Source organism: Myxine glutinosa, chromosome 5, assembly GCF_964187855.1.
Source record: "Myxine glutinosa chromosome 5, kmMyxGlut1.1, whole genome shotgun sequence".
NCBI classification, from domain to species: domain Eukaryota; kingdom Metazoa; phylum Chordata; class Myxini; order Myxiniformes; family Myxinidae; genus Myxine; species Myxine glutinosa.
The window spans coordinates 64170993-64196757 of NC_136265.1; the positions used below are offsets into that span (position 1 = coordinate 64170993).

At 42.6% G+C, this 25765-nt stretch overlaps 1 long non-coding RNA gene and 1 pseudogene across 1 annotated transcript in view; both read right to left on the minus strand.

Annotated features, from left to right (window-relative positions):
* LOC144892287 (uncharacterized) overlaps nucleotides 1-25765 on the minus strand; it is a 906753-nt gene that overhangs the window by 847070 nt on the left and 33918 nt on the right. The window lies entirely within an intron of this gene.
* LOC144891954 (uncharacterized) lies at nucleotides 271-1716 on the minus strand (annotated as a pseudogene).

Genomic DNA, 25765 nt, shown 5'->3' on the forward strand with positions numbered 1-25765 from the left:
TATTCTCCTCATTGCCGCTAAGCGGCACCTCTGCGGCTCCTATATAAAAGAGACTGCCTTTCAGCGCAGGCAGGAGATGTTCATCCATCATCGCAATGTAACTCTATAGCACCTCTGGGCTTCCATAGAATGGTAACGATTCTGCTATATATACTATCAGCTCATTTATTGTAATACCACCTGTATGCACCTGTAATCACCTGGAGTAATATTAATACAATGCTTATTGGTTTCTCTCTCGATGCTGTCGAGAACGAATTTCGATTAAACCTACTCTTGGACAATGTTGTATCTTTGATTTTTACAACAATGTGTTTGTAAATGTGATGATTGAGCAAAATCCTTCCCACACACAGGACATGGAAAAGGCCTCTCTCCTGTGTGTGTTCTTTGATGTCTTTGTAAATGTGATAATTGAGGAAAATCCTTCCCACACACAATACATTTATAAGGCCTCTCTCCTGTGTGTTTTCTTTGATGTGTTCGTAAATGTGATAATTGATGAAAACCCTTCCCACACACAGAACATATATAAGGCCTCTCTCCTGTGTGTGTTCTTTGATGTACTTTTAAAGATGATGAATGAGCAAAATCCTTCCCACACACAGGACATTTATACGGATTCTCTCCTGTGTGTTTTCTTTGATGTGTTTGTAAATGTGATGAATGAGGAAAATCCTTCCCACACACAGAACATTTATAAGGCCTCTCTCCTGTGTGTTTTCTTTGATGTACTTTTAAAGATGATGAATGAGCAAAATCCTGCCCGCACACAGGACATTTGTAAGGCCTCTCTCCTGTGTGTTTTCTTTGATGTGTTTGTGAAGATGATGAAAGAGCAAAAGCCTTCCCACACACAGGACATTTATAAGGCGTCTCTCCTGTGTGTTTTCTTTGATGTCTTTGTAAATGTGATAATTGAGGAAAATCCTTCCCACACACAGTACATTTATAAAGCCTCTCTCCTGTGTGTGTTCTTTGATGTACTTTTAGAGATGATGAAACAGCAAAATCCTTCCCACACACAGGACATTCATAAGGCCTCTCTCCTGTGTGTTTTCTTTGATGTGTTCGCAAATGTGATAATTGAGGAAAATCCTTCCCACACACAGTACATTTATAAAGCCTCTCTCCTGTGTGTGTTCTTTGATGTACTTTTAGAGATGATAATTGAGGAAAATCCTTCCCACACACAGTACATTTATAAGGCCTCTCTCCTGTGTGTGTTCTTTGATGTACTTTTAAAGATGATGAATGAGCAAAATCCTGCCCGCACACAGGACATTTATAAGGCCTCTCTCCTGTGTGAATTCTTTGATGTATTTGAAAAGTTGATGAAAAAGCAAAATCCTTGCCGCACACAGGACATTTATAAGGCCTCTCTCCTGTGTGGTTTAGTTTTTGATGATTTAAGGATGCTAACCAAGAAAATTCATTGTTGCACACAGTGCACGTGAAAGGTTTCTCTCCCGTGTGCATCCATCGATGCTTTTTCAAACGTGAAGCAAAAGGAAACGCCTTGTTGCGTACAGAACACAGGTTGGGTGTCTCTTCTCTGTGTATCCATTGATGCGTTTGTAAAAATGATGAACGAGCAAAATTCTTGCTGCACACAGGAAATTTACAAGGCTTCTCTTCGGCGTGTTCTACTCTCTGATAATTCAAGGATGCTAACCAAGAAAATTCCTTGCTGCACACAGTGCACTTGTATGGCATCTCACGTCTTGGTGTTGCTTGACATAATTGGGAACTTGACTTGGAATAAGAAACCATTTTCAATTGATTCTCTGCAAAGACAATTTAGAAAACCATCAATAAATCATTATTACTGTGAAACATGCATCATTTTTAAAAAGCACAATGTGCAGTACTCCATTTTCATCGAAAACTGGCCCTCAAGGACAAAGGGAGAAACTGGTCAAAGGAGGGTGTGCCCACCCAACCAACCCCGCCCCCTCCTCACTCTCTCTGGTACTGGCTGTGTGGCGGGTGGTCGCAGACGTCATCGCTCTCGGGTTCTGGGCTTTGTCGCGGGCGGTGGCGCATCTTTGGCTCGTGAGCGCCTGTGGAAAAAGATTGATCAACAGTGCTCCGGGGCAGTCATCTTCGCGAGGAAGAATCCGTCTTTTTGGCTCTCTTTTGTTCTGGCCTGGCTCGAGGAGGCTGCGCTTCGTGCTGTGTGAACCTGAGAGATTTATCGGGGCCTTGTGGAGCGCGGAAAGGCTGGAGGAGGAAGTATGCCACCGCTTCGCAGCTCAGGTTGCCATGTGGCAATTCGCGCCATCTCGTGCGCGGAGACTCGGGAGTAGATAATAAATGTTGTTCCTGGCACACCCCCAAATCTCCATTCACTTACATGTAAATTTTCCTCTCACCCTCACTTTCCCTCAACACCCCCATTACTGCTACTCCTTATGAACCCATGGTCCTTCTAGCCTTATGAACCTATGATCCTTCTACCCTTATGAACCTATGATCCTTCTAGCCTTATGAACCTATGATCCTTCTAGCCTTATGAACCTATGATCCTTCTAGCCTTATGAACCTATGATCCTTCTGGCTCTTATACTATTGACACTGAGCACAGGTCCTTTTTCACTGGCAGATCATCTCGCAGACCACTCAAACAATGATCCTACAAATATTTGTTTATGTGTGGGAAATAATTTAATTCTCTTACCAGCTCATCCAACTCACCGGTATTTAAATTAATTCTCTTATTTGTTTTGTGAACTTTTTTTTACCCCTTTTCAATAAGACTTATTTGATATTTTTCACATTCGTTATGTTTTCCATTTATATACCAAGGTTGATTACACCTCCACTCTTTAGTCTGGTTAATACTTTGTTCTATCATTTATATATTCATAAAAAAGGTGGCGGTAGCCCCTTAAAATCCCTAACCCTATTATCTTATCACTTCTATATCTTATCACTTTTATATCTTATCACTTATATATATCTTATCACTTATATATATATCTTATCACTTATATCTTATCACTTATATATCTTATCACTTATATACTTATATAACCATAAGGGAGACCATCAATTCCATTTTCTAAAATAAACCTCTTATCATCAAAAGCCCCCAATGCTTTCTTATTCACCTCTTCTGAATGTAATTGATGTTTATAACTTCTTATTCCATTAATCTTTCTAAACTCTTCTGTCTTTGTTGTTAAACAGCTATAATAATCCTTAAAGTTTATTGTTTCTTCAATAACATTTTTCTTTACACCTTTTCACTTCTTATCAGTCTTTTCAACGTTATTCACAATGTATTTATAAGCATAAGCCTTGGACCTCAATCCCACAAATTCACTCATAACATTTCCTCCTAATTTATCCTTAAATTTTCCAATCACCTTTTTATTTTTAGAAGAGAACAACTCACTCTCTGGACTATAATTACGAGTGTCATAGATATTGATGTCCTTTTTCATGTCTGAATAAACATCATCAGTATTAATTTTCAAAATAAAACTATCTGTATCCATATAAAGTAGATTAACATCATTTTGATATTTCTTCCTCAAGTTATTATAAAAATTATCATACATTAATGACTTTGATAAATCAAGAATTGATGTTCCAATATAAATAGGTTTGTCCATTTCAATACTCTCTTTAATCAAATGGATCGCACAAAAGTTCTCAGTAAAGACCTCAGCTCTAGTAAAACTCGGTCTATTAATCAGTTTTGATACTTGTTCCCAAGATGTTGCTGGTCTGATATTTTGTCTTTTCCTCACGTTCTCCATGGTCTTACCAAAGACCGCATTATTCATCAATTTATAAAAGTCTTTCTCAAAATCTGTTTTTGACTCTGTTCTTCTTTGTGTATTAAAATCAATGTACTCCTTTAGCCAATGACTTTGATTGAACTGTAGAACCCGATGGATCTTCTCTACTCTTAGACCTTTTGATAAATATTGTCGCAAATTTCTTTGGTGTAGAACATAATTTTCTTGTTATATAATGTAGTAAGTAATTTTTATGTTGATTCACCTATATCAAACGATCGTTGATAATCACTCAACCATTCTTTCTGTGGACTTTCTTTCTCACAAGCCAATGGAAGATCTTTATGTTTATGATGAAGTTCTTCGGGATATTTTAAATCGACCTCAAAATAATAACCAACCTTTGAATCATCCAATTATTTTTGTGTAGAGATACATACATCTTGTAAAACCTTTTTGTAGTCTTTTTCCTTTACCCATTTAAGTTTTCCATAAGGAAGAGCCTGAGACATTGCCCAGCCATACAGGTTGTTCGTGTCACAGTACATCAAGTAAGAACTCTTTTTCATTGATTCATAATTTGGAAGATATTTGTTATTTGCTTTTGCGTATCTGCTCGAGCAGACTTGTGAAATTCCACCTCTTTTTGCCTTTTCAATCATCAAAAGCATATCAACATCGGTTATGAAATCCAAACCTTGTTTTGTCATTTTCAACATCGCGCTCCAAGCCAATCCAGGTGCAGTGTAGTAGTGAGCAGGATCCAATCCATATCCAGTGCGACAAACAGATCTAAAGGCTTCAAATACATCGGCCAATAAAAGCACAACAGTTTTGAGATACAAATCGTGATACTCGCCAAGATTCTTGATCTTATATTTTTCCCAAACATTTTGTGCATGTACATAATCTTTATCAGATATATGACTGTTTTTTAATTTGTTATAGAAATTTTCTTTTAAAGGAAGTTGTGTTTCATTGAATCTCTCAAATCAGTCCATATATTCATAGGGGTAAATTCCCTTTTGTGTTCGTAAATCTTTATCTGAAAAATACTCAAAGACATGGAAACTCTTTTAGATTTTGAACCAAGTTAGCCAATGGACTTGCCATGAATTTAAATGCATCAAGAAATCTGATTTGAGCAATAGGAGATGTGTGAATTGTTTTTGTGAATGAAATGTATTTCTGATCCGTGTTAGGAATTGCTGAAATGTGTCCAGATGTCTTTGAAAGTTCATTAATAAATAGATGCGTATCATAATGAGCGTTGTCATGAAGGAAGACAGGAATGAAAGAGGGGAGTTTATAATTAATATTACAACTTTGATGAGACGGACCTCTATATTTACCAGTGAGATGACAATGATCTCTAACCTTTCGACCTTCACCAATTTTTTCCTCACAAATATGACAAACATTGTTTTTTCTAAATTCCCTTTTCTCTTCACTCGTCAAGGACATTGCTTTATTGGTTTCTCTCATTATCTTGGTTAATCGAACGGTCTTTTTCTAGTCGTTTCACAAACTCCTCTGGGGTATTTGAGCCTCTATACTCCTCTAACTTGTTATATTTATCACCAACAGATGATTTGATATAATAACAAAAACCGCAAGGAGTATGTTTTTGATATTTATTTGTGTATGATTATTTTGGATCTGGAGAAGCAGTATCTATTTTTTCTAGAATACTTTCCAATTCAGCATATATTACAAACGGATGTTTGATCGTTTTCTTTTCATCTTTGAATGTGATCTTTGAGCCTTCTTTAGGCATATTGATTACCGTTGATTTATGATCACCACAATAATTTGAATGTTCATCTAATCTTTCTTGTGAATTGAAGAAGTTAAGACAACGCAAACAAATATATATTTTATTTGTTCTTTTACATACTTGTGGTTTTATTAATTTAGCAATATCTTTGATGTATGTATAATGTGAATTTTCCTCTGAATTAAAATATAGAAGATTAATATGAGTTTGTTTACAATTGTCAGAAAGCTTTAAAACCTGAATGTTTTTTGTTTCTGTTCGACCATAAACATTAACTGATAAATTATTCATCTTTTCAAATTTAGGAATATCATTTAAAGCCATAAGAAACTTTAGATCTTTCGTATTTAATGTATTCTCATATTTTTAGCCGCGTCGCAGACGCTGATAATAGAGTGCCCTCTGCTGTTGTTGTTGTTGTTCTTCTTGTTCTTGTTCTTGCAGAGAAGACAAAACCTCAAAGCTCCACCCATTCTGGGAACCATAGATCCACCCATTGTGGGAGAGGCTTCATATAAACAAATATCCACCATTTTATTTACTCGCATAGCTTTGAGGCCTGTTTTGTAGGCCCGTGGTGTCTTCCTCTCTCACACAGTTTTATTTCAAATCAAATTCAATATATCATTTCATTTTTCACAGTCGCTAACATAGTTTTAGACTCGGTTGAAAAAAAAACAAAAAAAAAAACGGGAAGAAAATCCGATGAAAATCCCTTTATAGAACGAAATGAATTCTCAAAGGCCTGTAACTTCAAGTCCATTGAGATATTTTTTTTTTAAATCGTGGCATGGTCAGTCATACACCGCCCAAAATAACAGACGGGAAAATGCCGAGATATATATCTTTTGTTTAAATCGCGGCATGGTCAGTCATACACCGCCCGAAATAACAGACGGGAAAATGCCGAGATATATTAAAAATTCGTCCATTTGATGACAATCGTCACAATGAAATATTTAATTTATACGTCATCACAATAATGTGGAGAGAGGAGCATAGCTTCGTTCACATGTCGCCACACACGGGAAATTGCCGAGATATATTTTTTTAAAATCGCGGCATGGTCAGTCATACACCGCCTGAAATAACAGACGGGAAAATGCCGAGATATATTAAAAATTTGTCGCCACACACGGGAAATTGCCGAGATATATTTTCACTTTGCACAAAAATAACATCAAGTAATCGAATCAATAGGAATGTCCTGTGCCTATAACATCGACGTTATAGGCACAGCTGCATCTAGGCATTGTGTAACATCGACGCGGCTTTTGTTTTAATATAAACTTTTTGTACTTGTTTATAATGAGATACAACTCTTTCATCATGAAAATGTGGAGAATGTAAGTGTGCTAGAATAGACCAGAGAAAACATTTATTGTCTTTATTTTTGATATTGATAACTGCTTTTCTATTTTTGATAACACAAGGTAAATCAATGTAAGAAGAAGCTTTTAGAGGATCTGATTTAAGAATATGAATGTCTATGAAAATAATTTTTCCGATATTGAATCCACTTCCTACGATTGAATTATCCACATCTTGCTCTTGTTTAATAAGTTCATCATAGACTCCTGATGTTTTAAAATCTTGATATGAAGATATAAAGTGTGGCTCAGTTCTCATGTATGGTGTATCTATAACTCCTTCATCCTTTGTCATTTCTAATTTTACTCCCATATAAAATTTAAGTGGTTTCATTTCTTTTAGTGTTTTTTCAATCAACGTTTGAACAGCAGGTTTAACTATTTCGACAGCATCAACTATAGACTCTGGTTCAGGAGGTTTGAGGTTAAAGACTTATTTTAATATGCCTTTTGAATGCGCCATCAGTATTTTTATTAGTAAACAATTTTGACAAGTGTTTGTTTGTTTTAAGATGGGCTTTGAACCCCTTCTTTAGGATATCTCTATTACAGAGACTACAATGTTTTTTGTTCTTAGGAAGTGGTGATAATTGATTTAGAATGTTGTAAGTGTGTTTAACTGTGAGTATGTGTGTTTTCTATAATTTTTTACTTCCTTTTCGCAACTATCACAATAGACCATATTTATAGGGTAAGAAAACAGAGTGTTTTATATATATCACTGTGCTTAAACTAAAACACCTTTTCGAGCTTTTTCGGCTCGTTTTATCTATCTATAATGCCATAATCTCTGTGTGTATGTTTGTTTGTCTGTGACCGCTGTTTCTCGACAACCACGGGTCCGATATACTTTAAACTTGCCAGGTATATTGCTGGGGACCCGAGGATGTGCCTTTTCAAGGTTTCATATTAATCATACAAGTAGTTACCGAGCTATGTCCAAAAAACGATTCAACCAATCAGAGAGCAGCGAGCTATCACGTGTGCCGAACGTGGCGAACAGACTCTGCCTCGGACGGCACATTTGAGAGCGTATTCATTTATTTCCCGTTGGCAAACTATGTTGGCGTTAAACTATGTTTTAAAACTAATTAAAACTAATTTGCGATTCTTTCGCTTTCCTGCGCGTTTGTGCACGCTATGGCGATTTCTTTACCAAACTCCGCAAGCCGTTCGCTTTGGACCAAACCATTTCATGTAAATAGAGGGGGGGGATTGTCACCGTACTCACAAGCCGTTCGCTTTGGACCAAACCATTTCATGTAAATAGAGGGGGGGGGGGGATTGTCACCGTACTCGCAAGCCGTTCGCTTTGGACCAAACCATTTCATGTAAATAGAGGGGGGGATTGTCAGCGTACTCGCAAGCCGTTCGCTTTGGCTTTGCGAATGGACCAAACCATTTCATGTAAATAGAGGGGGGGGGATATAATTTTAGATATATATATAGTACGGGCATGCCCTAGTATATATAACTTTACTTAAACTAAAACGCCTTTTTGGCTTGTTTTATATATATATAACTTTACTTAAGGGGGCACTATACACACCGGCAGCAGCAGAAAAAAAAAGTTTGTACGATGCTGCTAGGAAAGCTTCCGTTCAGGAAACAAAGATACGGGAAAATATTTCAAAGGCAAAAAGAAAAAAGGAGGAAAGCTTTATTGAAGAAGAAGGCCAAACATATGGTAGTGGGGAGTTTGGAGAGGCGTTTGTCCATCAACATACAAGTACAAGGGTGAAAAGAATGAAAAAACTTGCAAAGTGAACTCCAGATTCATGAAATAATGGAAAAACATTGTACGCAATTGTAATTTCAATGTATAGGAAACAGAATCCTGATGTCAATGGCCACTTACAGCAAATGTGTGTTTACATAATATTAGTTTACATTTTCCCCTATAACTTTGGAATTCTTAATTCTTTTCACTTCAAATTTGGCACAGATATTGATAATGACCCAACAAAGATATTAATAGAGTTTTATTGTATTATGACCTTGGGTTTTTAATTTAAAGGATGTCAATTCTCATTGGACGATTAATGGTTGCCATGGCAACACGAAATGCCAATTATACAAATGCATCAATTAAAATGTTTGTATCCTAGTATTGTATATATGTACCAAGTTTGAACGTAAATGGACTTGTCATAGAGAAGATATACAGTAAGCTGAAAAGTGGTAATTCATCATTTGTATGCATCTGGTTACCATGGTAACCATGCATAATATAATGCTATGTAATGTATACCAATGTAATGTTCATATATCAAGCAACATGTACATATATAGTTTTGCATATTTTCAATCAAGACATTTTATCAAAAAGTGCATTACTGTGATTCAGTGTTGTTTTTACTGTGTTCAGTGTAGTGCGCCCTTAAACTAAAACGCCTTTTTGGCTTGTTCTATATATATATAACTTTACTTAAACTAAAACACCTTTTCGAGCTTTTTCGGCTCGTTTTATATGTATAACTTTACTTAAACTAAAACGCCTTTTTGGCTTGTTTTATATATATAACTTTACTTAAACTAAAACACCTTTACATCTCCCAATCCATATCAGAACCAGGGTCATATTCAGAATCAATCTCACAATCAGAGACATCTGAGTTATCAATAAAACTACGATCATAACTATCACAAGAGCAAAGACTCTCTGAATCAAAACTATCTACTGAACCTAGACTCTCCGTATCACAGGAGCAGAGACTCTCTGTATCACAGAGGCTCTCAGTATATGAGGAAACTTCTGAGCAGGAACTATCACTCATTTAATTAGCAGGAAAAATATTCCCATCAATATCTATATAATTTCTTTGATTAGCGCCTATAACAACGTTTCTTAAATTAAAGGTAATCTTGAAATAATCTCTAACGATCATGGTACGAAATGTCATCTCGCCAGTAATATTCATATTATTAATATTACCTACATCTTTTGGACTATTAAAGAAGATACAAATGTCTCCTCTAGAATTATTAATGGTCTTATCATTCATTTTCAAAGTATCGCGATCGATCACTTTTTCAAGCTTTGAATAAATTGCCAGGAGTAGAGGAGAAACTTTTGTGAGATTTACTTTAATGGATGTCTTTCCAGGTATAGTTAGAGCTCTTCCTTTACATGAAATAGAGGGACTCATGTTATTTTCCATAACTGGTTTTACCCAAAAATTTCCATATTTATCTTTGTTCAATTTAACATCTTTGACATATTTTTCTATATCTTCCGCCGAAGTAGAGATTGATTGAAATTTGTCTTTTGTGCTTTCAAACATTGTATTTATTAACTAATAAACTTGCGTTTAGTTTAAGTAAAAATTTACTGTTTAAATATGATAAATTCTGAAGGAGATTTAGAATTTCCACTCTCTATATGATAATTTAGAAATCTGCCGCCGTTGTGATAGAATAGGGCTTAATAATGGGGGTTCATATAAACAGTCTTTTCTGTGATTTAATTTTAATTAATGATAATAAAAAATATAAATATATATATAACTCTTTTAAATTAGAACCAAAAATGAATTATTTTACAAGATTAATAAGAGAGATGAATGTTAAGTATTGTGATGATAATATACCATTTCTTTCAAGGGAAGAGACTATTTGTATTGAGGAAATGTATAAGGGTTTAATGATATTTATTATTCAAAATAATTTTAATGGAAATGTTAATACAAGATACTATATAAATAAAAGAATGAATTATTTTGAAATTAAACCTGAACTCAGGATAAAATATAGAGTTTCTAAAATAGCTCAAAAAAAGTTAGATGACTTGTTTTCCAAATATATAAATGAATGATTTTTTTACCGTTTGGGAAAATAAGATAAAATTTAATAACCATAAAAATCTTCCAAATTCATTGAGACGTCTAATAGTTGGTTCAAGCAGATGTGGAAAAACCTGTTTGCTTTTAAAGATGCTCCTCTGCCCTAATTTTTTAGATTATGATAATTTAATAATTTTTACGAAGTCAAGTTTTCAACCCGAGTATCAACTGCTCTCACAGGGTTTTAATGCGGGACTTAAAAAGGAGGACATTATTGGTTTATTTAAACTTCAAAACAAACTAAATGATTATAATATTGAAGATATAATACAATTATTTTGTGATACACAGAAATCAAAACCAAAACCAAAACCAAAACCCATAACTTGTATTCTCAGTGATAATACGGATGATATACCTTCACCCCAAGATTTAGATAAATCAAAAAAGAACCTCGTTATCTTTGATGATTGTGTTAATGAGAGAAACCAAACAGTAATGGATAGCTACTATACAAGAGGGAGACATTCTTCTTGTAATTGTATTTATCTTCGTCAGTCATATTTTCAACTCCCTCGGCGCTCAATAAGAAACAATGCTAATACTTTTATTTTATTTAAGTTGAATTCAATAGATACAAATAATTTTTGGAGAGATAATTGTTCTACATTATGTAGTAAGAAGGAATTTGAAAATTATATGAAACACACGATTGGAAAATATTGTTGCGGAAAAGGACGACGGCACTCCCCTTAGTGGGGGGGGGGGGGGGGGAGAGGGAGTTAATCCCCCTTTCTGTTTTCACTGGCCATCTCCACTCCTGAAGCTGCCCAGCTCCCTCCGGAGAGGCAGGTGAGCAACCTCGTTCGCAGCCGTGGACAAGATGTTATTTGCCGAGCGGATGGCAGCCCGCTGCCCGAACCATTAACAGAAACTAGACCCGATTCCAAACATTGGCCAAATCGTGCCACAGGTATCCAATGGGGAAATCACTAAAACGATACAGATGTAAAGGAAGAAGGCAAGGTAGGAAGAACAAATACAATTTATTACTACTATTTACAAGTCAAAAGAAACCAAGGAGGAGGAAAGATAACGAAAATAAAGACAGAATAAGTAAAGAGACACAGTGCAAATATTAACTTAACTATTCAGGCTTAACTTATTCCCAGGGACAAGACACACAAAACAAACTCACGTCCACAAAAGGATGGAAAGGCAGGGATGGTACGGGTCGGCAGAGGAGGGTCCAGGTAGATGGGGGCGTCGAGGTTCGGCTCCAAGCTCGCGCTTTGGTCCACGCTTGTGGGTTCGAGGCGAAACCCGGCACACAGCTCCGCTTCGGGCAGGCAGCGAGGAGCCGGCAGCTCCACGCATTCGGTTTCACACCGGCAGCTGTCTCACGCGTCCTCCGCCTCCTGCGTCTCCGAAGCTCTTTCACTACTCCGCAGAATCTGCCTCTGGTCCAGCGCACCTCCCTCAAAACCCTCTCTCAGCTTCTCCTCAACTGGACTCTTACGCACTTCTTCTTAAAAGGCTTGCGCGGGCGCTTTTATATCGCGCTCCGAGATCAATGCGCGCCACGCCCGTGATGGTATCTCACCAGCCCTGATTGGCTGGTGGGGGCTCGCTGGCTCCACCTTCTGATGACGAGGGGCGGGCAACGCACTTGTTCGTGGGGTTGACCGCGTGCGTAATGGTGGCAATGCAGTTGGCAATAGAGGCGATGGTGATGCCACCCAGGGTTACTGGCACTTTGAAGATGCCATGGGGGTGTCGGAAGGACCCTATCTTATTTCAATTCAGTGCAATGCAGTGTCAATTAATGGAAGACAGAGCCTTAAACTAACATAGAATAAAGAGATAACTATTTAGAAGGGTATATGGTGGCCTACGTGCATGCGATGGCTTAACTAAGGGGACGACCTATGATCTTTACACTTAACGGAGGTATTTACAAAAATTACTTACATTACTAAGGGTGATATTTACAAACATTACACAGGATTCTCAAATCCACAACAATATAAATATACTGTTGTGAAACAAGATGAGATACTAACTGATATTTTACACACATAAATGACAACTATTATTATTAATCTTGTGGGTAAATCTGCTTCAGGAAAGAACTTTCATAAATCTAAACTCTTGAATAGTAAAAATGAAAAGATTGTAAAAAATTTTTTTAAAACACCCTATGATTCGTTTTGTAGGTACTACAACCAGAGCAATGCGACCAGGAGAAGTAGAAGGGAAAGATTATTACTACATTTCAATGGAGGAACATATGCGATTGCGGAACGAAGGTCAAATATTTGAGGAGGTCTCTCTTGGTTCTACAAAATATTCACATTGTAAGAGTGAGTTAAATAAAGTAAAATCTAACGGTCTTGGGATTTTAGAAACTAATCCTGAAGGAATGAGACAAATTATTAAACATTTGCGTGGTGATGGAGTTAAGATTTTATCATTCGGTTTTGATATCGATGAGGAGACTCAACGCAAATGTATGAAAAGCAGAGATACAAGTATTAGTGAAGAAGAAATAACAACTCGTATTAATACCAAAAAAGAATTTCATGAAATATTTAAAAAAAAGGATTTATTTCAACACATTTACTATAATGACAAAGAAAAGGAAAATGTTCCCATTGACCTTTACAATTCATTAAATGATATTTTTCAATAAATAAATACAGAAGATGATTACGGAAGAAAGAGCAAGAAAGTTTAAAGAACATCAAGAGTTGGTTTCAAAAGTTGTAAAGCAACAGGAAGAGATAAAGAAGAAACGGAGACAGAAACTAACTGGTGAAGAAGCCTTTGAAAGACAACAAGATAAATTTTTTAAACCACTTTAAAAAACTCAACAAACGATTTCACCTACAGTTCCCACGGTAGAATTTACTCCGAAAAAACTTCAAATGCTCAAAGATTTTCGTCAAATGACAGAGCAAGAACTTGGAGAATTAGAATATGATGATGAAGGATTATTTCAGAAACTTGAGGAGGTAAATCAACCCCCTAATTATGTTGTGGAAGCTCTTCAAAACAATGAATATTCGGCGGGTTCAAAAACCAGAGCAGGTCTCATTCCAACAGAAGAACCAGCACAGTTCCATCTTGTGAAAGAAAAGTTATTGATATTTAATGATAAATTGGTGTTCTTAAGTTCTGCTCAACCAAATGTTGAATTATATTTTATATATTAACTCCAAGATTAATGTTTCTTCTAACAAACTACGGATTCAGCGGTTCAAAATATTTCGAGGAACCACTTGATATGGAAAGAGAGGAACAAACAACAACAACATGCATTTTAAGCCCATTTTCCCTGCAAGAGCGGGGTTTAGCCTTGCGGTCCCCATGACAATCTTCTCCATTTTGCCCTATTTTCTGCATCTCTCCTTGTTAACCCCCTTGCCCGCATGTCTTCTTCCACCGTCTTTAGCCAAGTCTTTCTCGGTCTTCCCCGTCCTCTACTTCCTTCTTCATTCATTTCCATCACTCTTCTCAACCAGTCACTTTCATCCTTCCTCAACACATGACCAAACCATCTCAACCTGTTCCTCTTCACAGCATCAATCACAGGCTCTATTCCCATCATCTTTCGCAATTCATCATTTGTCTTCCTCTCTCTCAGCGACAATCCGCACATCCACCGAACCATTCGCATTTCCACCCTTTCCAGCCTTCGTTGCTGCTCTACATTCATGACCCATGTCTCGCTCCCATAAATCATAACACTTCTCACACCTGCAGCATACACCTTTCCCTTCAGCTTCAACGACACTCCCCTCCTCATCAGCACGCCACTCAGTTCCCGAAACTTCTTCCATGCACATCTCACTCTAGCAACCGTTGCCGAGTCTGATCCACCTTCACCATTCAGCATGTCTCCGAGATAGCAAAATGTTTTCACACCCTCCAGCTTCACGCTTATGGCGGCGTGTCTGCCCGTGAGATTTGCAGTACTTTGGTTTTTACTCGCCACCAAGTTGAAAATTTCGAACTGTAAGGACCCGCCATGTTTTTTCGTTGAGCCTCACGCAGCCCCGGTGTGCGCCTCTCAACAAGACAGTTCTTTTCCACGTCTCGCCCCATCGCTCGGCCCATCGCCCGCCCCATCGCTCGTCCCACCGCTTGCCCCATCGCTCATCGCATCGCCCGGCCCATCGCCCGGCCCATCGCCCGTCCAATCGCCCGCCCCATCGCACGTCCCATCGCCCGTCCCATCGCCCGGCCCATCGCCCGGCCTATCGCCCACCCGATCGCTTGCCCCACCGCTCGCCCCACCTCTGCACGCACCGCTGCATGTACCGAGCTCGACTATCCGCTCTAACTCCTCTATCCCGAGGCCTATTCGCTACAATCAGCAAAAACTTCTGTCTTTAAACAACACCACTCGATTGACTCCTGGACTCGTGTCAGGCCTCAGAGAACTTGAAATCGGCGTTGGTCTCCCGAGAAAACGCACAAAGCGAGGCAGGAGGAGAAAGCAGAGAAAAATACCGATTGTGATTTCTCTTCGTGACCAGCGACGGCCCGGCCCACATTTTAATAATTCCTGCGAAAAAGTGTCCCCTGTCGACTTCAATAACCTCATCTATCCCTGTAGAACATACACAGCACCAAAACAACACCGTTCTGACCTGTATCTCGCCTTATTCAATGCTCAGTCTGTAAGTAGTCCTGACAAGCGAACCGAAATTACCTCTTTTATTCAAGATAACGATATTGACGTGTTTTTTCTGACCGAAACCTGGCTCCGACCCAGTGGCGACGAAGCGAGATGTGCTTGGATACACCCTGCAGTCATTTCCTCGCTCCTCCAGGGGTGGGGGCGTGGCTGTTATTTACAGAGACAACTTCTCTCCCTTTGTCTCCTTCACCACAACTTTTTCGTTCGACCATTCATCCTACGAGCTAGCCCATGTCACCTTCACTCTGTCAGAAAACACTCTTCATTTCTTCTGCCTCTACTGACCTCCACCTAACTGGAAAAACAAGCTTACTGACTCTATGTTCGTGACCCAGCTTCCTAATCTGCTCGACCACTGCAATACTCTTCCTGGTTTCGTCTTGATTCTTGGAGATTTCAACGTCCACTACGACCAACCACAACATCCTCTCACTTCAAAGATCATTGACCTCCTTTCTACTTTTAGTCGGTCTCAGTCTGTCTCCCAACCTACACATGTTAAAGGACACATCCTGGATTGGTTAGTGCACAGATGCGATGATCAGTTGGTGCAGTCCACGTCAGTGACCTGTGCTATCACCTCAGACCACTTCTGTGTCACCAGCCACCTGAGTATTGCTGTTCCTCGTCTTCAGCCCACCTTCATCACTGCCTGCAACATTCGTGCCATCGACCGTTCCGCCTTTAAAGACCTTCAGTTTAAAGAGGACCTTCACACCTGTCTCTCTGGCCGTTCCTATGTCACTGCAGAAGACCTCGACTGTTGCCTCTGCACAGCGTTGGACTGTCATGCTCCAGCGACATGGCGTGCCGTTCCCAGATGCAGGAGTACTCCGTGGTTCAGCGCAGTCAGCGACGAAGTCAGGGCTGCCAAAAAGGAACGACGACGTGCCGAGAGACAGTGGCTGAAGACTGCCCTCACGGTCCATAAACAGTTGTATAACATAGCTAAAAGACTCGTCATAAAAATCATTCTGAAAGCAAAAATGTCATATATTTCTGATCGGATTACTAGGAGCTCCTCCTGCAAGCAACTGTTCAGCATGACCAACCGCCTGTTTGCCACCAAATCCGTTCTTCCCACTGTATTTCCTCAAAACGAACTACCCCAGCACTTCCTGCATTTCTTTCACAATAAAATTAAGTGAATAAGAAACAATCTTGACAAGCAGTCACTCCTTTCCTTCGATGATGCTGAACACTGCTTTCACGGACGACCTCTTAGTTCGTTTACTCCTGTTACTGAGGAAATTGTCAAATGTACAATCCTCAAGTCAAACACAAAAACAAACTCGACCCCCTTCCCACCGATTTGTTCATTGAGTGTTTGGACACCCTCCTCCCATTTATTACTGCAGTTATCAATGATTCTCTGACTATGGGTTCATTTCCGCTTCTCTTTAAGCAAGCACTTGTTAAACCACTTCTTAAAAAGCCCACCCTTGACGTTAATGACATGAAAAATTACCGTCCTATCTCCAACTTGTCTTTCCTGTCAAAGATCACAGAAAGAATTGTGCTATCACAGATGAATGACCATCTAGTTTCAAATAATCTTTTCAATTCTCGCCAGTCAGCATATAGACCAGGCCATAGCACCGAGACCGCTCTCCTAAGAATAACCAATGATCTTCTGACCTCTCTTGACTATGGTAAGGTTTCCGTTCTTGCTCTTTTGGACTTGTCTGCCGCCTTTGACACGATTGACCAGAGTGTCTTAATTCGTCGTCTTGAAATCACATTTGGTATAACTGGTACTCCCCTTTCTTGGCTGATGTCCTATCTTACTGATAGAGTGCAAACAGTTGTTGTCAATGGCCAGAAATCAGCCCCTTCTCCGCTTTCCTTTGGCGTTCCCCAGGGCTCAGTCCTGGGACCTATCCTCTTTCTTTTGTACACTCAGCCTCTATTTGATCTTGTTGCCAGACATTCAGTTGATCACCACGCCTTTGCGGACGACAATCAGCTGTACAAAGGAAGCACGATTTAACAAATCGTGCCCACTGTTGAAGTGTAAGAAGGCTGTATTGCCGACGTGAAGGTGTGGATGACCAAAAACAAACTTCAGCTGAACAATGCTAAAACAGAGTCTATCATTGTAAGATCGCACAGATGTCCTCTACAATGTTCACGTCCTACCACTATTCATGTTGGTGAAACCGATGTAAACTTTGTTTCGTCGGCCAAGAACCTTGGTGTGGTTTTCGACTGTAACATGACATTTTCCAAGCAAGTACTTCAAACTTGCAAATCAGCATACTTTCAGCTGCGAAAGATCGCATCCATTCGCCACTTTCTTACTCCTCAAGCTGCTCCAACTCTGGTCTGTGCCCTAGTCCTCTCAAGGCTAGACTATTGTAATTCTTTGTATGCTGGCTGCCCTGTTTCTCTTGGATAAGTTACAAAAGGTTCAAAACTCTGCCGCTCGTATTGTCTGTAAGGCGAAGAGGTCTGACCATGTTACTCCGCTTCTTGAATCTTTACACTGGCTGCCTGTCTCTGCTCGTGTGCAATACAAAATTTGCACACTATGTTATAAATCATTGTGTGGAACGGGACCTCAATATCTCTCCGATTTGCTCACTCTCTATGAACCTCGGCGACGGCTTCGTTCAAGCGACGACTCGATGACCTTAGAGCCGCCGGGGAACAGCACTAAGTCGTTTGGCGAGAAATCCTTTTCCTTTGCTGCACCTCTGCTCTGGAATGACTTGCCTTCCTCTGTTCGACATGTTGACTCTCTTCCTGCCTTTAAAACCTCCCTCAAAACCTATCTGTTTCACAAGTCTTTCAAAGTCTAAGTCCTGTTTTCCCTTTGGTTTGAGGTGGGACAGAGATCGAGAGTATGTCTGTGTACATGTGCTAGGGAGGGAGGGGAGGAGGAGGGGGAGTACACATCTGTGGGTTTTGAATGGGGAGGGAGAGGAATAGGGCAAGAGTGAAGGTGTGTCTGTGTGTGTGTATATTTTTGTATGTGTGTGCGGTGTGTGCGCGTTCGCATGATAATGTAAAGCGCCATGAGGGTCGTTTACTCTGCTTGATGGGGCTATATAAGACTCCTTTATTATTATTATTATTATTATTAACTGAAAATGCTGTAATGTCTTAACTGAAAATGATACAATGCTGGAGAGTTTATAAAGTGGGTGGGACTTAACAAAGTGGGTGGGGTTTAGCAAAAGTGGGCGGGGTTTAACAAAAGTGGATGGGGTTTAACAAAAAGGGGGCGGGGCTTACCAAAAAGTGGGCAGAGCCTACCAAAAAGTGTGTGGCACTGGAGGCGCTCAAACAAGAACATTGAGGGAGGTTTATCATTTTATCTTAGCTCAGTTAAAATATCTTGAGAAAGAACCAAACTCAAACATCTTCTTTGTTAATTTATTAGATGGTGATGGGAGTTGGAAGAGAATTAAATTATTTCCTACGCATAAACAAATATTTGTAGGATCCTTGTTTGAGTGGTCTACAAGATGATCTGCCATGTATAAGGACCTGTGCTCAGTATCAATAGTATAAGAGCCAGAAGGATCATAGGTTCATAAGGCTAGAAGGATCATAGGTTCATAAGGGTAGAAGGATCATAGGTTCATAAGGGTAGAAGGCTCATAGGTTCATAAGGGTAGAAGGATCATGGGTTCATAAGGAGTGGCAGTAATGGGGGTGTTAAGGAGAAATGAGGGAAAGTGAGGGTGAGAGGAAAATTTACATGTAAGTGAATGGAGATTTGGGGGTGTCCCAGGAACAACATTTATCATCTACTCTCGGGTACCATTCACGTTCATCCTCGTTGGAGCAGGCTGTGTATCGGACAACTCATCACATCATTTTATTTTATTTTATCATTCCCTTGTCTGTAATTGTGTCTGAGTGGAGGATCCTCAAATTAGGAGTTATAGTTTTTTTTACCTCCACATAAATTTGGACATTTTATCATCTCACAATTATTTCATTGAATTCTTTTTTTTTTTTGCATTTCATTCTTGTATTGTGAATTTTCCTTGCAGTGTGTGTTTATTTGTTTGTGGGTTTGAGTAATAAGCCCTGTGATTCCATCGTACAGGTAAGACCCTGGTTTTCTTCGCCCTTGCGCGCCAAAAATAATTCCGCCAAGTTTTGAACCGACACCTCAGAGTTAACTGTTCGGCTATCTGTCCAGGGCTGGTCCTCATCGGCCCTCGACAATATTTGAAGCTAACCTAAGAAACACATTCGGAACTTACCCGTATTCATCAGTGCTACTTTTTTTGTTACTTTGACTTGATTACTTGAGATCGAGATTGTGATTGTGATGTGAGCAAAATAAAATATGACGTAAAAACTCGGCTGGAAGTCGAAATTAAGCTGTGTACTGGGGGCACATCTGCTCTGTGAGGCTGTAAGTTCAACTTTCCCATCCAGTTTTTGATAAATTTGTATTGACCTTCCCTTCCAGCTCTAACTGATAATTTAAAATAATTATAAATTTGGACTCAGTTGCTTTTTATTGATAGTGTTGGGTTCTGATTTACAGTGTATATTCAATCAGAGCACAAAACATTGTTGCGGTTTTGTGAATAAAGAATGACCCCCCCCCCCCCCTCGTAGGTAGTCGCACCACAACATGCAGCCTCGCTTTCGTTCAGTTATTTCTTTGTAAGTGTAAGCGTCGTCTCCTTTCTTGTGTTAGTTTGCGTTGAGCAGGCCAGTAAGTTTCGGCCTCAATTGGGCTAGAATGCCATGTGCTCGGCCTGGAACAAGTCTGGCAAGGCCGAAGGGAGGAGCTGCAGGGAGTGGCCGGAGAGCAGCGAGCCGCCAATCAGAGCTCAAGGGGAGTGGCTCACAACGGCGGCGAGAGGAGGGGCTTGGAACATTCGGGTAGGACCGGGGAGGGGCTATATAAAACCCTGCCTCGAGCCCCCCGCGTCAGAGAGAGTCGCCCCGAAAGAGTCGGAGAGAGAGTCAGAACGAGTGAGTCACCCAAGGTTCGTGGTTGATTCATAGTGAGAAAGAGCCATTGTCGTAGCACGAGTAAAGTGCCTGGCTTGTTATAGTCGCTGTACACAAACTGTCGCCGTGCCCTGCGCTCTGCTGCTGCCTGTATTAACCGTGCTGTGTGAAGACGACCGATTCCGGGCCACAGACGCGCGATCTCCTTGCCTGCGCTCCCAGCACACGTGCCGTGAACAACCGAGGGCCACACCGGGCGAGCTGTCCGGAGTGAACGGCACCAGGACGCGTTTGGGAGCGCGAATTTTTCCTTCCTCCTTTTCCCCGCGTGAGTGAGTGGGCCCTTTGTTTGGTGATTAAGTTACTGTGAAGCATCTGCTCTGTGTCTCTTCGCCCTGTACATTGTAAACAAACCTGTTCTTCCTTCTATTTGATCGTCCCCGTCAGTTCCATCTATTGGCCGAGCATCGCAGAAATAAAACCGCTCAAATCGTGTTCAATAAAAGTTACGGCACGAGTCACGTGATACGCAAACCGCTCGGCGTACTCGATTAGCGTGGCTTGTGCGAGGTCCTGTCCCCGTTTTCGTGGCAGCGTGGGTACCAAAGGTACTTGTGGAATCGACCCGATACCTTTTTCCACGCTCTCTACGGGAGTGGCGACTTGGCCTCATGGACACGAAGACCCGAGGGGGAAAAGGGGTTTAACCCCACCTTTGTACGTCGACGGGCTTCGGGAGATCCGCAACAAATTGGTGTCAGGAGTGGGATAATTGGACTGAGAGTGCGCTTCATGCACTCGAAATTACGAGCGAACAAAATTTAGTTCTAAAAACCAAATTATATCCATACGATGGCTGGCCAAGGCGGTCAAATGCCGGTGAGGGTAGTAGAGGAAGAATTAATGGCCCAGGACCAACAGGGACAGTTGGTAGTGGAGGCAGTAGCTGAGGGGCGGTAGCTGGCGAAGAGAATGGCGGTGCCTCGCACGTGGCGGCGGAAGCCAGGCCCGCTGTGCAAGCCGGGATTAGCATCGAACTACTCTTAGCTCAAATACAGGCATCCATGAAAATGCAGGGGGATCGATTGGCTAATCGAATGGATGCCCTGGGGGACAAAACCACCCAGGAAATGAAATGGTTGGAAAACAAAATGGACACCGAAAGGGATAACATGGAAAAGTTGAGGGAGGAGTCCAGGTGTGACATGCAGAAGATGAGGGCAGCGTCAAAGAGGGACATGAAAAAGGCAGGGGAGGACATTGGGCGCAGGTTGAGCGGGAAGGTCGTGGTGGTACGCGACGAGGTGACACGGTGGGAAAACACGTGGGGAGCGAGCTAGAACGGAGGACAGCCAAGTTGACCGGGGCTATAGAAGTCGTGACGCGGGGTGTAGAGGAGACGACGATCGTCGCATTGGAAAATAAAATTTTGGGGGCGCCGGCGAAGGCAGAGTTGGAAAAGAAAATTTTAGGGGCCCCGACGATCGTCGTGGTAGAAAAAGAAGTAACAATTGGGGCCGAAGAGACGGGAGAATGGGGGAGCAAATCACAGGAGGTGGTGATGGAGCCTGAACAAAGTCTGTGTTTGCACCGTGATGCAGTGCTTGCTGATGAAATAAAAAGTTTGCAGGTGCTAGTGGAGAAGGACGACCCCGAGGTGAGTAAAAATGGCACGAACGGGTGCTCGACGCGCTTGGGAGAGAAGCGAGACCTGGGCGTTCGCGATGGGCCCATTGTGCGGTGTTCGAGTGAGGGTGGTACGATTTGCGAAGGGCCCATTGTGCAGTGTACGGGTGAGGGTGGTACGATTTGGGAAGGGCCCATTGTGTGGTGTACGAGTGAGGGTGGTACGATTTGCGAAGGGCCCATTGTGCGGTGTGAGAGAGAGTGCGTACTGCAGTGTGTGGAGAAGAAGTGCGTACTGAAGTGTGTGAAAAGCGGGAGTGCACCTAGGTGTGCAGGTACGAGTACGTAGTGTGCGAGAACTGAGTGTGTGGAAAAAGAATGCACACCGGAGTGTGTGTGGGAGGAGTGTGCACCGGAGTGTACAACGGAGTGTGTGAGAGATGAGTGTGCACCGGAGTGTGCGAAGACCGAGTGTGTGGAAAAAGTGCACACCAGAGTGTGTGTGGGAGGTGCATGGGCGCCTGGGTGTGCGAGTGTGGAGTGGGTCGCAAGTCGTGAGGACGCGGCTCAAGCATCACACCGACCGGGGGGGGGGGGGGGGGGGGGTAGAGCTTAGCGGGACGAGTAGCGTACGCGAGCCCCCGGTGAGTTGTGTGCTGCAGGGACCGGAGGAGATCGGTGCCGCGTCGGTCTCACGAGGACCGGCATGCATGATTCGTGCCTCCGGCCCCCGCACTGTATGGTTGGCACCGTATGGCGGCAAGGGCGATCGGCCGGGTTCAAGGGGAAGTAGGAGCTTTCGGAGCCACGCACCCTATAGGGCGCGGTGCTTTGACCGTGGCCGGCTGGGTCATCGTGTGTGGGACCGCGAGGCCCCGTGCAGGGATGGAGCCCAGCACTTGGGCCCATCAATCCCTCCCCCCTTGGATCAAAAATGCCGGACGAACACCCTATACAGGCGACCAACCACCCGCATGGATCGCTCGGCCCTACGAGGCCGAGCTGTGACAATGAACATCCACTTGGAGAGGCTCATAGTTTAGAGGACTGGAGGGAGCAGTGTACCCGACATGGGGGAACGGTAGTGTCACCATTCCTCCCACGGGCGGGAGGGGGCCCATGAGCATTATCTTAGGGGGATGGCAGTGATAGGCACATGGAGGTGCCAGAAATGGTTGCCTCCATGGGGCACCGAAACTAGCTGAGGGAGGGATAGTAAAATTGATAGGGATTTAGAAGACCTTAGGGACATGAGATTTAAGTAGGGACACCTGAACTATAGAGGGGACGTGGAGAGTTTTGGTGGTCGTTAAAGAAAAGGGAGTGCATAGTGTGAGGGACTACGAGGGAAGCACGAGTTGTAAGCGAAATTAGGTAGGTAGATGATGCTTTGTGAGTGAGGAATTGTGTGTGGAAAAGATGGAATTGTGTTTAGGGGTGTGCAAAATAAATGGTGTGTGAAAGTAAAAGGTGTGGAATGCATGGTGCGAAGGATCGAATGGGGGGAGTGGAACCCATTCACGAAAGCCTGGGGGGGGGGGGGGATCGTGTAAAGCCAGGTAGAGGGCAGAGGTAAATTACATGGATATTGACACCTGTGGTGCAGGCAGTGGAACGAAATGTTTTGGGGGGTGCAGTCGTCAGTGACATGGCTGGGCGTGTGGCTTAATTTGTGCGTATGGTTATTGGTGCTTTCCGCCACTTGTAGTTTGTCGGCCAGGTGAGGCCGCAGGTAGGCTCTGGGAGCCGGTTAGGGTAGTTGTGAGTGGGGCCCGAGGATCCCAGGAGGAGACCCGGGTTGCCCGATGCCAAGGTGGGCATAGAGGGGGTAAGAGCCAGGGAGGGCCTTCCCCGGTTAGGTAGTCGCAGGAGCAGGCAAGCTCGGGAGGCGGCTTCAGTGGCGGAGGTGTGCAGGTAGGTGGACCTGCTGGTAGAGCCACACGACCCAGCCCCAAAATTGTGCGAGGGCACAGTGAGAATATTCTTCGGGTGAGACCCAAATTTGGAGGGCACCACAGTGTGAGCAATGGGAATTCGGGTTCTTTGAAGCACATAGTTTAAAGAGGCCAATTGGCAGGGTACAACCCTGGGCAGTTTAACAGTGGAAATGTCAGTAGAGAAGTGGGGACGAGAAATGCCTTTGCACCACCCACAGCCAGTCACCGAGGAGGACGAGCTCCACACCGAGGCACTGTGGGCTGATTGAGTAGTGAGACGCATCACGACGTAAGTGAGACATTGTTGTTGTTCCATCCCTTCCTTCCTGGGAGGGGGTTGAGGACGAATTTGGTATAGAGCGGGATATGGGAGACAAGACGTAGAGACGGATTGTAAATACAAGGGGGGCTAGGGTAGTGTAGCCAATGGTGGGGGGTACGGACGGTTAGGGACGAGTTTGCTCTGCTCGCTCTACCGCGTCCCTCGCACACCGCACCAGGCATGGTGGTGCCTGGTCGCCTTGTTTTTTGTGTGCCACTGTGTCTTTTCCGTTCTGCTTGTTGTGCCTCATTTTCCCTGCCCACCCCCGGCCAATTTAGGAGGCCGAACTGTGCAGCATCCATTCTGCTGTGTCGCACCTGGGCAGCCGAACTGTGCAGCACTTTGCTGCCAAAACCACCTTGCTGCACCCTTGCTACATCTGGGCAGCCGAACTGTGCAGCACCTTGCTGCCAGTCCTTTTGCTGCACCCTTGCTACATCGGTGCAGCCGACTTGTGCAGCACTTTGTTGCCAAACCCACTTTGCTGCACCTTATCACACGTATGGACCCAAAAGCCTTGTGGCCTTGCACCTCTGCTGTGCAGCATCTTGCTGCAAAATCATCTGCCACCTTCGGACCACTTGTTGAGTGGCACTGATGCCATGCAGTTGGACCACGTGAGAGTGGCCCTGCTGGCCAAGCAAAAATAAAGGAAATTGTTTACTATCGTGTGCCAGGTATGAAGAAGATGTGTAAGATTAGATGGCCCTGATGCTTCAAATGGCCTGTATGTCGGTCAGGGCCAGCCAGTTTTGTTAGCCGCACACAGAAGACGGAAGAAGCAAGATGCAAGCAGCAAGTGCCATAATGAGTGTGTTTTTCTCCCCTCCAATTCTCTCTTCTTAAGTGCAGGTCCTGGGTCATAGCATTGTAAATAAAGTTAAGTTCTGTGCTTGTAAATATAAGAATGTGCCCACCGGCTAAGTGTGTAGTTTGAAATTCCGGAAATACTTGGGTAGTTGTGGGTGTGAATCTGTTAGAGTAGCTGCTCAACGCAATAGGGGGGACATATTTAGTGTTAAAAATGTCGCACACATGGGTCAGAATAAATGCTGGAGGGATTACACCTAGGTGTCACATTTAAAAGTAATGGTTAAATTTGCATGCCAGGCTCTACCTGTCGTTCCATTGTTGGGGTCGACTCGGGACGAGTCTGGTGAGAGAGGGGTGTAGTGTTGCGGTTTTGTGAATAAGGAAAGACCCCCCCTCGTAGGTAGTCGTACCACAACATGTAGCCTCGCTTTAGTTCAGTTATTTCTTCGTAAATGTAAGCGTAGTCTCCTTTCCTGTGTTAGTTTGCGTTGAGCAGGCCAGTAAGTGTAGGCCTCAATTGGGCGAGAATGCCATGTGCTCGGCCTGGAACAAGTCTGGCAAGGCCGAAGGGAGGAGCTGCAGGGAGTGGCCGGTAAGCAGCGAGCCGCCAATCAGAGCTCAAGTGGGGTGGCTCACAACGGCGGCGAGAGGAGGGGCTTGGAACATTTGGGTAGGACCGGGGAGAGGCTATATAAAACCCTGCCTCGAGCCCCCCGCGTCAGAGAGAGTCGCCCCGAAGGAGTCAGAGAGAGAGTCAG